General features: G+C 31.7%; 1 protein-coding gene across 2 annotated transcripts in view; it reads right to left on the bottom strand.

Moving 5' to 3' along the window:
• The window catches only part of Alk (Anaplastic lymphoma kinase), a 200,383-nt gene that overhangs the window by 167,257 nt on the left and 19,258 nt on the right, over positions 1-13,868 (bottom strand). The gene's annotated exons all lie outside the window — the stretch shown is intronic.

The raw sequence follows: 13,868 nt of genomic DNA, 5'->3' as shown, positions 1-13,868 counted from the left end.
AGCAGTTTGTCAAAGCTTTAGATTAACAAGGTGACTGCTTTTAATAACTGTGCGACCACCTTCTGAAGCTAAACTTAAAGAAGGAATTTTTGTAGGCCCTTAAGTTCGAACCTTAAAATTGGATAGATTGCTCCAGAATACAATGACCCAGGATGAATCTGAAGCATGGAGTTCTTTCGTAAAACTCATAGACGGTTTCCTTGGAAAAAATAAGTCTTTACACTATAAAGAAATTGTAGCCAACATGGTCGAAAATTTGTTGGATTCCCAACTTGGCTATTTTCCTGAAAATCTTAAAGCTGTCAGCGAGAAGCAGGGACAGAGGTTCCACAAGGATTTGATCACAAAAATCCATAAAAAGAAGAAGCAAAACTCAGTTTTCATGGAAAAAGAGAACGGTTTTATTTAAAAAAAAAAAACCAAATATTGTCTAACGTAGATTATACTGAATTCTTTTTTTAAAAAACAACTTAATTTTGCAATGTAATTTTGTATTAAATAAAGTTTCAATAAATATTTTCTCAGTATTTTTGACAGTTTCTATGAAAAATTTCACACACTTTTCTTGAAAACCTGACGTGCTGGAAAAAACTAATCCCATTTACTATAGGACACCTATTAAACTTAAAACACTTTTTCATGAAAGACTTTGGTAGGCCTGTGATTTATGGGAATGTTCTCATCTCCGTCACGATGTATCTTAGGGTACGTTTATAACGGAGACCATCGCATCAGATCCTCGCCTAGAGCCTAGAGCATAGCACTGACAGTGAACGCTCGCATTTAAAATAATGCATTCATTTTACCTGGCGATCGATAATAAAATAGTACGATCCTATGGTTGGAGCGAGGGTCGTTGCTTGGGGCCTCGTTGTGAGTACCCACTTAATGGCTGATAGGGAACGTCCCTTGGATATGTGAGAAAATCGGAAGGTGTAAATACGGTATAACCAAATAAACACCAGCGGATGAACTGCGAACATAACAGAGGGACTATTGCTATGGTTATTACCTGTAGATTGGTTGATTGAACATTACATACACACTCACACACACGCACACACACACAAATATTAAATAGACATGCCCACTTACACTTTGCGTTATTAGTAAGTCACCAGACAGCCACACCACAATTGGTGAGATTTGTGGTGCGACTACTGCGCTTCCTAATCCCGAGGTGTAGCATTATCCTGCCTTTTATATACAAAGTGTAGGGGAAAAGTGTTACCCAATTGATTCCCCAGGGATCTGCCTAACTCTAGGGGATTGTAACCTTGGAATGGTATGTACATATATAGTGAAACTCGTTTAAATAAAATGGACACGGAAGTGAAAGAAAAAAGGGATGAAACAGAAGAGATTAATATAGGCCTTTTCTCAGTTTTTTAAAAATAAAAAGGAAACGAGTCAAACAGTGATCCCCAGTCGAAGACTCTTTCTCTGTTCCAAATAGGTTTTAATATCCTCAATTAGGCGAACCTTCAGCACTGCAAGGCAAGTTCAGTAACACTCTATCTGGTGTTCACATAAATAACATATACAGCAGATCTGCCGAAGTTCCGAGAACTTAAATAGTTAATGGAAGATATACAAGATCAGCCAATTTCCTGAATTAGGACCAGCGTAGAACAGACGGCTTCCAGGAAAGATTCTTCTAAGGCCAAAGAAGACATGATAGAAAACAGATGGAAGGGAAAGGTGATATTAATATCGGTAAACGAAAAAAAAAACAGTTATCTTCGTTATATAATCCTTCATTTTTATGGATACTCCTGTATTTTCGTAACAAAACTCACACTTTGTTTGTCGGATCAAATAACTGTTTTATCAATATATTGTACAGTATAGTAAATTAATATATATTTACACTGTTTATTGAGACTTTTAGACTGTTCAGTTTAATTTAATTTAAAGAATATACTCAGATGTCCGTTAGCTTGTATAAAGATGTAATGAACAATACAAAGAAAATTTTTAAAATAATTCTCTTGTATACTACTGCAAATGACTATAATCGGTACAATTAACCAATTCTGAAACGTTTATCTAGTCGAAAATTGTTGTAGAAGTTTGGAAGTAATGAAGTAATCATAATTTTAAAATATATACCAAATATATTTTAAACAATGTTACTGATAGACAGCAACCTTGCTTCAAACCTTTATTGGTTAATTGCATTAGAAATTGGTATTTTTACAAGCGAAATATCCACCTTATTCGTTTATAATTTCGCAATGCTTTATCATTCGTCATCCATCTTATGGGATTCTTAAATCATCAATCAACATTAGACTTGACAGTACGCTCGTATCGGTGTTTCTAGACACTAATGCAGTTTTAAAATTAACACTTGCCACCATTGCTTTTGTTTAAACTGTGCTGTAATATTATTTCCAAGATATTAGAATTCATAAACAATCCCGAAGTAACATTTTACATATTTCTTAAAGTGCGTTATTGTTTTAATTAATATTATTTTTAATCAGAATCTGGGACATGCGTAGTAATCGAAGAGTGTTCAAGTATAAAACATACTTAAGTTGCAGAGTTGCAAATAAGCCAAGCGCGGCCTTGTTTACCATACACTATTTCCACAACAAAAGCTTACCTACTGATCGAATGATATCGTCATAAGCAAGGACGTTTAAAAAAAGAGTCAACAATGGAATTAAAGAGTTGATAACAAAGTCAAGATAGCAAGTAGGTATACTTGTATTAACAGATGAAATCTTAGCAACGCGTAGTCATCATTCTTCTTCTTTGAGTACCATGTCCAAGTTTTAGGCGTGGGTAGCTTCCATGACGATTTGCAGATATCGTTCTCTATCTTGCGCGGTATCTAATAATTCATCTGCTGATAAGCCAGTCCAATGACGAAGGTTTCGGAGCTATGAGTATTTCGTCCTACCAATTCCTCTTTTTCCGTCGATTTTTCCGTTGAGTATCAACTGCATTATCCTGTATCTGCTTCCTCTCATTATATTCCCAAAATATTCGAGTTTTCTCTTTTTTGTCATCTAGTGATCATTACAATATGCAAATTACAGTAAATCTCGGTACAACGTCAACTAAGTACTATTTAAATTATTAATTATTAAAATATAAATAAGTTTAAACAGTATGTGTTCATCAATAAAGATGTAAGTATTGAGTGATATTTATATTCCGACGACCTATACAATGATGGCGAGTCCTCTGAGATGGCGCAGCAGGATGGTAGAATAGAATTACTACGGTAGCTAAAGGGCAATGTTGATTCATTATCATATGGCGACTTAAACTTATTCATGATCCAAAATCGAATGCGTCTTTTAATAGCAGAAGATGGCGGTTTGGATGTTTGTCAGCGACAGGATTCGAGATTGGAGGTGACAAAATATGGTGGAAACCCCTTTCCAAAAAACACAACACATACAGATATCTTGGATAACTAAATTATCCATCCAGATGAACCCTATAAGCAGTAAAAGTAGGAAATAGGAATAGAGGTGGACCAATACTGAGATGGAGAAACGGTGTGGACGAGGATGCGAGGAAGATAGGCGCAGCAAACTGCAACTATTGATGATGAACAGAAACGACTGGAGAAATAGACTGGGGAAGTTTAAAGATCAACTAGGGCTCTAGCTCCACAAATTATGATGATGAGCGATAGCTTGCCTTTCCAATGCGGCAATCAGATACGAAACTGTTCCTTTTAAGAGAAGTTTCTATTTAAAAAACACAAAATGAAAAAAAAAATTCTGACGCCTTGAATCAAAAAATTTCCCCCTTGGAATCATGCTCTGGGTCATATAAGTTTTTACAAATAGTAAAACAAATATCACGACAGTAAATTGCTAGAGGTTTCCAAACTGAATACATAGCGGGGCTCAATGATGAATCTAAACCCATACTTAAAAGATATGAGCAACTATAGAAGGATACCCCTTTTTCGAAAGCACCAATACAAGCTGGGGAGGACGTGCTAGATGCGATATCCACCAACAGAACGGACTGGTGCTGCAAGCGTGTGATGAGTCTAGACATGAAACAAAATAGCAGGCTCGCCTGAAGGTTGATTCGGAGTCTTGGTAACGATTCCGCCACCCCGGCACCAAACCTGACAGAAGTCACATCCAAACCCACCTTTATGGTCATGCTGAATGCTGCTATGTGTGCTGAATACAGATCATGTATTCAGCACACATAGTTTAGGTTATCCAAGGTTACACCATATACATATAATACCTAGACTTCGCGCTTCGATCTAAATCTGTTCCCTAAGTGTGACAGAGAAAATAAAATGAGAGCAGTCCTTGCATATCTTTCTAATGAACGGGGTTTTTCGTCCACGTGACCTTCCCACTACATAACATGTAAAACACTACCGTAATTTATAACAACAATATATAGAAATAATTATTTTATCAAGTATTTGATTTAATTTAATTTAATTTAAAAAGTGTAAAGAAGTGTTTGTGGAAAAGAGCAATAAAGTGTATCTGAAAAAGGATCAATCCATAAGTGAGCAATTGATATTGTTAAATATTATTTAAAACACAGTATTTGTAAAGTTCCATTTTTATTATACATATAATGAATTATTATGTAACTCACATTTCCTAAGTCATAAGAATTACGCAACAAATGAATTAGTGTATTGTAGTTAGAAGAAAAATATCTTTCAATTATGCACTTTATACATTTTCAATTATGCACTTATATGCAGTCAGTCATTAAAATGATTTTATCAATTTCGAGTCAAAACCTAAACAGCTCAAAAAAGATATTGTGACAACTCGAAATTTAATAAACAGTATTGTAATGTAAGTTTTTGAATGTTTTTTATTGTTAATAATTTTTTTCTAAAAGAAGTTGCTCTGAAAAATCGTTAAAAAAATTGCATACAATATAAAAAAATTCTAATTTTTGAAATTACTTATTTGTGGTACACATTTTATTGATTCGATTAAGTTGAAATTTAATAATTTTGATTTTTTATATATAATTTTTTTTATATATTTTATATATGATTGTTATTTAATGCATAATCTAATTACAAGGTTTGGTAGTGGGAAGGTCACGTAGAAATATATGCAAGGACTGCTCTCATCTTTTTTTCTGTGGCACTTGAGAACTAAATACAGTAAAATAAGCTTACAATCTATACGGAAAACAATCGTTTATTTCCAATTAATTTTGAACACATAAATTTATGTGACTGTTTGACAATCCTGTTACTTTTGTTAGGAATAAAATTGGTACCTTGACGTTTAGTATTGGTGATGGTATTTTGACTATGAGCATGGATTTGTTCTATGTTTCCTCTCCTTCTCAATTTGGCTATATCGTGACTTAATATCAATTAACGCACGTGAAGCAAGAGTAGGCGACAGGTTTGCCATTTTAAAGCCCACAACAGCCAATACTACTCAGACTACTCTCTGTCTGTATAACTATTGGATTAGTTTCTTAGAATATAGATTTTATATCATTCAAAGCATCAGCATGTTTTTTGGTCCAAACTCAAAGAATATTATCTTAGTTGACAAATGAGGAATGTAACTTCGGAGGTAGTTAATGATGCTTAAAATTCCCTGCAGTTATTTTTTAGTCTCAGGCTCTTTTAGACCTAATATTGGTTCAATTTTTTCTTTATCAGGCTGAGCTACCAAATTTTTATATTTGTTTTGAAGATATCTAACCTCATTTACTTTATATATTAAATTTTATTACATTACTATTAGACCTAACATTGATACTGTTCTGAAGCTATTTTCTTGTGGTATTTTAATGCAATTTCAATTTTTTGGGGAATAAGCCACAATTTAAGTTTAAAATAGGTTTATTTTTAACGTTTCGATTTTCACTTCGGAAATTATTCTCAAAATACAAAACATTTAATTTATTATTGATTTGTATTTTGAGAAGGATTTCCGAAGGGGAAATCGAAACGTCAAAAATAAACTTGTTTTAAGCTTGAATTGTGGCTTATTAAAAAAAATAGTAGTAACCTTACATTGAATTGTACGCTGCAAAACATTATTCAACGCCTTATCATGTGACTCCTGGGAGTCACTAAAAATAAACAAATCATCAAAATACACTAAATGTTGATTATTTAATTTTTTACAGAATTCTGGTACAGACTTAAGACCAAAAGGAAGGAAGGAAGTCGAAATTAAATTTATAAATTTAAAAAATTGTACCAAATGCATACAACTTCCCGACTCCTCACACAGTTCAATTTGATAGTTCTGAAAATCCAGGAGCGTAAAATAAGTTTGACCGTGTAGTTTGAAGATCTTTGGAATCTTAACATAATCTTAAACATAATTCTATCGTGAGTTATTTAATTTCCACAGGACTGCGCCATGTTATATTATTATAAAGTAATACTTAAATGATCTTTGTATTTTTATTAAAATCAAATTTTACATATTAACACATTCATCAACCGCTTGGCATTAATTGCCTTACATGGTATGCGTCAATTGTCTTCTTCTAGTTTTTACTTATACATCATTATTATTTAGCCATGTATAAGCTTATAAGACGAGAGTTACTTCTTTTATGTGGCTATTTTTTTATATTCCTCTTTATTTCATCTTACAGAGCTCATGTGTGCATACTGTTCGGCATACAAAAATTTGGAGAAACAGAGAGAGGAGATAGGTATTTAGAGGTATAGTCACAGGTTGTGAAGGTCTGACCAAAAATTTGCTAAATTTCTTACGAGTTTTGAGGATATGGAGCATCGAGAATTGGTGGATATTAGAGTCGTTGTCAGGCTTATTTGTCTGTTTCTTTTAAGAAGTCTTCTCCTACTAGTTACGATAACAGAAGATATTTGATTTAACTTCCTGCTTAATTCCTTCCTAAGTTAAATGGCAATATGATATTCAGAAAGAGTAAAGAGAGTATTTATTATAAAGGAGTGTTAGTTTTATATATCGAGATACCCCTTTTATTAAGCAGATAAAAGGGAAAAGAGTTATTAATTACTATGGAAAAGGCAAAAACGTGCTATCTCGTTCATAGAACGCAAATAAAGGTAATATCTTGGTTAAAGAATCTAAGAAAATGGACTAGCTTCCGAACTATAGAAGAATTTTTACGAAATTCTAGGAGCACAAATAAATAAGAATATAAAATGAATAGCCGCTCCGAAGAGTCCTTATAGGATGAAATACGTATAAGCGGATACACAAACGCACTGTACGTGAAATCAAATCTTAACTGTCTTTCCTTTTCTTTGGGTATACTCTTTATGAGTACTAGAAACCAATTCGCTAAGGATTTTTGCTTAGTTGAGGAGATATGTTGTGGAATGCAATTTTAGATTCCCCATGTCTCTAATTACATCTTTATCAATGCCTGTTTTGCCTTGCAATTCTTAGAAGGCACAGATTAAAGCAAAAATCTGAATTTGGTTTCGACAATTAGAAATCTTCGAATTTCGTTTCGTGGTTTATCATCAGATGTCGCTATTGCGTCTATATCGCAATCAATTTATTGTTGCTTCTACTACGACAGGAAAGATTGATGTCACGTTCAGAGCGTTTGTGAATAGCCGCTTCGAAGATTCCTTTTAGGATGAAATACGTATAAGCGGATACACAAATGCACTGTACGTGAAATCAAAACTGTCTTTCATTGTATAAGTTGTGTTTAATTCTACTGGAGCATACAAAAATATATTATGAGAAAAAGCAAATGGTCGTTTTAAAGTATTTTAGATTAAAACCTCGATTCCTCTTAGTTTTAGGGGAATATCTCATCATCTCTAATAGTACATAATTTTCTAATTGCGAAAGTAATTGACTAGGTAACTAAATTACTTATTAACACGCGATATACCTGCGATATTTAAACTTGCAAATTTCCATAATCTGGTTTATGATTATGTATACCTAACACTTATATTGTATTAAAAATAAATTAAAATGCGACCTAATATAAAAGAGCCAACACATAGATACAATTGCAACGCAGTTTATATTCAATATATTATACATTCAATATATGTATATATATATATATATATATATATATATATATATATATATATATATATATATATTTATATATTCTATATATATATATATACATATATATATATATATATATATATATATATATATATATATATATATATATTCTATATATATATATATATATATATATATATATATTATATATATATATAATATAATATAATTATATATATATATATATATATATATATATATATATATATATATATATTGAAAATGTTGTATTTTATTAATTTTATTTTTATTTATAATAAATGTTGTAATTTTTAAAATCTGTGGTTCGTTGTTTAATTTAATATATACCTCAGCTAGCTCAATTATGTGTTCTAAGCAATCTGTCACTGTGTGACGTCGACTCTGTAGTCTCCTGGTAGAGTTCAAAAAGAAATTAAACCAAAATTTACTTTAGACTTTTGATAAATTAACCCAAATGAAGCACGTTATTTATTAATATTGAACAAATTTAATATAAACAATAAAATTCGTCTGCAACTTGGGTTGCCTTTAAAAATTTACAAAAATAGTAATCGTATAAATCTTAATATGGGTTAGTGTCGTGAAAATTTAAATTTTTTTACAAAATGTGGAGACTCTATACAAGTACCTAAAAACTAAATAAATATTGCAACTTTATAAAGTGTTTAAATGAACTACAAAGAAAAAAAAAAATAAACACTTTATTCCGCTGAGTTTTAACTTGCATTCAAATATAATCAAAATTTCAAATGGTCCCCAAAATTATTATCCAACCTCACTTTAAAACAGTTCTGATTTATTTAAAGAAAACTAACTACTCGCAAAATAATCGATGAAACTGGAATATAAATCCTCTCTTCGGAAGTTAAGGTACGTACTATTCTATTTTTAATTTAATGATCATTAATATTTTCAATTTTTTTAAGGCCTATCGCAATTATGTTAATTCATGAATTTTAATTTTCTCAATTTAAATGACATTTCTGTACTCCAATAATAATTTATAAGTTAAATTGTTTCTCTTACTCTCTGGAACAAATTCTGGATATCTCTGCTGTGGAAACTGTGGAAAAACTAAAATTCTCTTTAGACGAGTTAAAAAAACACTCCCGACCTATTCCACAATTTCAGGACTCTCCTTTCAAAATTTCTTGTCGGCCTCCCGCAAAATCTATCATTCGTTGCTAACAGCAACCAACGTTCTTTTTTCTTTTCGTCTTCTATTTTTTTTTAAACCATAAAACTGTCCTGTTCTGACACATTTGTCAATCCACATTAATTTCTCATAATCACTTTAATCACATCTAATTTGGGAATTTATAAAAAAAAATGTTCAGATATAAAACTTATTCTATTACAATGCTAATACAATTTATTCTTTTCATCTCCACATCATTGTAATTTCTTATTTAACAAAACCCCTATTAATTTAGCTCCCATAGACTTGCTTGACAGTTTATTTTCTGACGTTTTCAAAATTTCTATGTTTAAATATTTTTTAAGAATTCTTCTTTTTTTGTTCTTTTTAAGGTTTAGACGGTTCACCTATACACTAGGCAACTATACTATTCAGAAATTATTAACACTATACCAGGTAAGTCAAAATTAATTTATTTAACAATTTACTAATCTTTTTCTCTCTTTTATTTCAGAGTCGAACCCACATTGTGATGGCTTCATGAAATTCATGAACAACAAACTCATATAAAAATCCATTTAAGTTGTATCCTTTTTAACATATTGAAATCATTTCAACTTCCCCCCAATTTGGATTTTGTTCAGTGCTAACTATCAGCACTTACTAAATCTAAATTCTTACCGGTAAACTTAAATATTTTATTAATATTAACATAACAATAAACTGACTTTTATTAATAAGCATATCTCTTGAATATTTTTTTTTTTATAATTTACTCTATGACAAATACAGAATTCTCCAAACAAAATCTACAAATCTTTCACTAATTATATCAACTTCAGAATAAAATTTCCAAGTACTTTCCCAATTTCTTTACTTCTTTTCCTGTACTATTTATTTCTTGTACTATTTTCGTAGAAATTCTTATAATTGTTCCCCTATATACTATTTCATATACTATTTCAGTATCTTTATTCATTGCCGCATTATTATTTATTCTTTTTATATCCGCATATAATATTCATTTCATCATCTCTACATATAACTCTCTATATTTCATATTTCAATATTTCTTATAATTTTATTTTTCATCTTATTTCCGCATATACTATTTATCATTATAATATTCCCTATTTCCCAATTTCTACAAAATATCGATTTGTCCATAGTACTTTGCTCATTTATTTATACTTGTAACTCCTATAAATCTACTTGAAAATAAATCAACCTTTTATGTTTATATAAATTCATCATTATTCTGTACATCTGTTCCTAATAAATTATTTAATTATCAAATTTATCTCAAGATATGCTTATTTATTAATTATCCTTCTATTTACAAAACTTATATCTTATAATACCAAATTCGTGTCATAATATTGCCTACCCTTGTATGTTTATTCATAATACTTATAAATTCCCTCTATATTAAATATCCCTCTAATTTTATTAGTTTCTGGATGTCTTAGTTCATAACTGTTTACTCCATGTTCAGTACTAATGACATAGGTCCTTCAAATGGCAAAAGTAATTTTCCACAGAGATTTTCATCCCTTTTAGGCACCTGTAGTGACCTGATAAGTACCTTCTCCCCTTTTTCAAAAGTAACTCTTTTCTTTCTCTTCTTATTGATTCTATTTACATAACGATTAGCATTTCTTATTAAATTTTGGTTCACCTTCTTCATTACTTCTTGAATGTCCCCTGTATTACTGATTTCCCAGGGTCTTTCTGGATACTTTCCAGACATTAGGAAATATGGGCATTGTTTGGTGATTCCATGTGGTGTCTCATTTAAAAATCTTTCAACTTGTGGCAAATTTTCCTGCCATAAATAATGTTGTCTAGCACACAAAATTCTTAAGAATTTTACCACCTCTTTGACGTATCTTTCTGCAGGATTAGATGCGGGTCTTCTGATACTAATGAAATTTAATTGGATTTTCTTTTCTTCACAAACTCTTTTTAATCTTGAACTTTCAAAATATGTGGCATGATCTAAGATAATTGTTTCTGGAGTACCTACTTCCTCTATGTATTTTTCTAGATGATCCTGATGTGACAACTCATCTTCAGAAAATACCAAGATGTCGTCTATGTAGTGGAGAATGAACCTTTCATATTTGTTCAGAATGGAATGCAAAGTTCTGACCAGTGCTGCACATGAACTCTGGAGTCCAAATGGTACCACACAGAATTGGTACACAATACCATCCACCATGAATGCTGTATAACATCTGCTTTCTTTGGCTAATGGAATAAGCCAAAAGCTATGCCGAAGGTCCAACTTTGAAAAAACTTTAGCTTTAGTTATTCTTCCAAAAATACCCTCAACATTCATTGGACTCTCACATTGTTTTCTCGTATAGCTGTTGATATTACGAGCATCCAGGCATATCCTGATTTCTCCTGATTTTTTTCTTACACATGTGATGGCACTAATATAAGGAGAATTACTTCTTTCTATTATTCCATCCCTCAGCATTTTATCCAGCTCTCGGTACACCTCATTCTTTAATTTGTACGGAATGGGATATGTCTTCATTTTATAATTCTTGATTTCTTTGTTCATTTCCAATTTATGTACATATTGTTTTGCCACACACACCTCTTGATTGAATAACCTCTGATGTTCCTTTAACAAACTTCTTATCTCCATTTCATGTTCCTTTGGCACTAAAATAATTTCTTCTGAACTGTTTACTTGACAAATCTGAAATTCTTCTTTATTCAAAATCTCTTCTTTATTTAATTTACAAAATTTAATAGATTCTTGATCAATTTGTAAAGTTTGATTGACATAGTTAATAATCATTTTATGTTTTTCCATTTCATCATTTCCCAATACTATCTCAAAATTTAAGTGATCTACCACTAGCATTTGTATTTCATACATTTTATTTCCCAATTTTACATTACAGATTATAGAACTATTAGTATCATATAATTTTTTATTATTCGCCCCTATTAATGATAATTTATTTGTTTTTATCACCATAATATTGTCCTTATTTAAATTATTTACAATGTTTTTGTTGATTAGAGTTACTTCTGAACCTGTATCTAATAATAACTTGTATACTGAATCTTGTATGTACCCTTCAATAAACTTTAAAGTATTAGTGTTATTATTTTTATTTAATTCCCCAGTATCTCTAATAAACTCCCTTGGATGTTCATACTTTGATAAGTAGACAATATTATGCACATAGGAGCGGTCTAAACAAAATTTCTCCCTTCTGCATCAACACTTGCTTCCCCCCTATTCTCCTCTGTTCTAACTACATTCACCTGTCTTCTCTCCTCATTTTCCCCCCTATTATATCTTGGATTCCCTTCTCTGTAAGCTTCCCTATTTCTCGTCTCCTGTGGATAATTTCCCTGGTTCTGTCTCCAATTATTGCCTCTGTCATTTCCTTGTCTCCAGTTATTCCCTCTATCATTGTTTGGATTCCCTTGTCTACGTTCCCAGTTATATCTTCCGATATCTCTCCTGGCATTGTTCATATTCTCTCCCCTATTTGTAAAATCCCTGCTTCTATTTTGTCTCTCAAATTCTCTTTCCCTATAATTATTCCCTCGATTCACATATCCCTGTCTATTTGCTGTGTTATTCCTATATGTCCCTTGCTCTTGTCCATTTCGATTCTGCGTCCCTACACTCCTCTCAATCCTCTGAAGATATCCTGTCAGACTTTCCATCGTCTTTATATTGTGGAGAGCTATTGTTTCCGCCATGTTATGGTTATATTGCCTGGCGATGTATAGGACAATCTCCTCTTCTCGCATAGCCGGTTCTAAGTATTGTGCTGTCTGGAATAACTGCATTGCGTACAGATTGTAGTTGGTACTTTTTTCATAATTGAATTTCCCAAAATACAACCTTTCCCTGAAACTAGCCTGTTGGTTTTCTCCCCAAAAATAGTTAATAAACTTGGCCTCAAATTCCTGCACATTATTTATGGAATTTTCATTATTGCAAAACATTATTTTTGATGATATCTACAAATATTCTAGGATGTAAGTGATTCAGGTTTCCGTCAAATTTAATTCCCCCATCATTATAACTCGGCATCACAGTACTCACTCCCCTTGTTTGTCCTAGATTTGATTCCAAACGCTGAATCTCCTCACTTGCATTTTTAAATTTCTCTTTCAATTCCTCAACTTGTCCCTGTAATACTCTATCTCCCTTTTCCGCCTGATTTGCATGCCTACCAATTTCCAGTTCCAAATTCTGCAATCCCATCTTTATATTGTTTTTGATAATGGTAAGTTTTTCCTCATGATCCTGAGTTTGCCTTTTAACACTTTCTACCTCCCTAACAATCTCTTTATTCTGCTTATTAACTTCTTTGTTTATTTCCCTTGGTAAATTCTCTTGAATGGATGTTCCCAACTCTACAAATCTGCTTCCAATTTCCTGTCCTATTTCCGCTCTAATTATGGCCTTTTCTCTGGATATCTCCTCCTGTACATTCCTCTTAAAATCCTCACTTTCTCCTCTAACCTGTTCTACTTTCTCTTCTAAACCTTGGGTAATGTGTAGCATCTCTTCCCTGACTATCTTCACTTCTTCTTTGATTTCTTCCCTCATTTTAATTAACTCTCCCCTAAGTTCTCCTTTAATGTTATTTTCCATTTTGTTCATATCCCCCCTAGTATTGTTAATATTACTATCCATTTTGTGCATATCCCCCCTAATATTATGA

The sequence above is a fragment of the Diabrotica undecimpunctata genome, chromosome 6 (assembly GCF_040954645.1).
Source record: "Diabrotica undecimpunctata isolate CICGRU chromosome 6, icDiaUnde3, whole genome shotgun sequence".
Lineage (NCBI taxonomy): Eukaryota > Metazoa > Arthropoda > Insecta > Coleoptera > Chrysomelidae > Diabrotica > Diabrotica undecimpunctata.
This window is presented reverse-complemented; position numbering and strand designations above follow the sequence as displayed.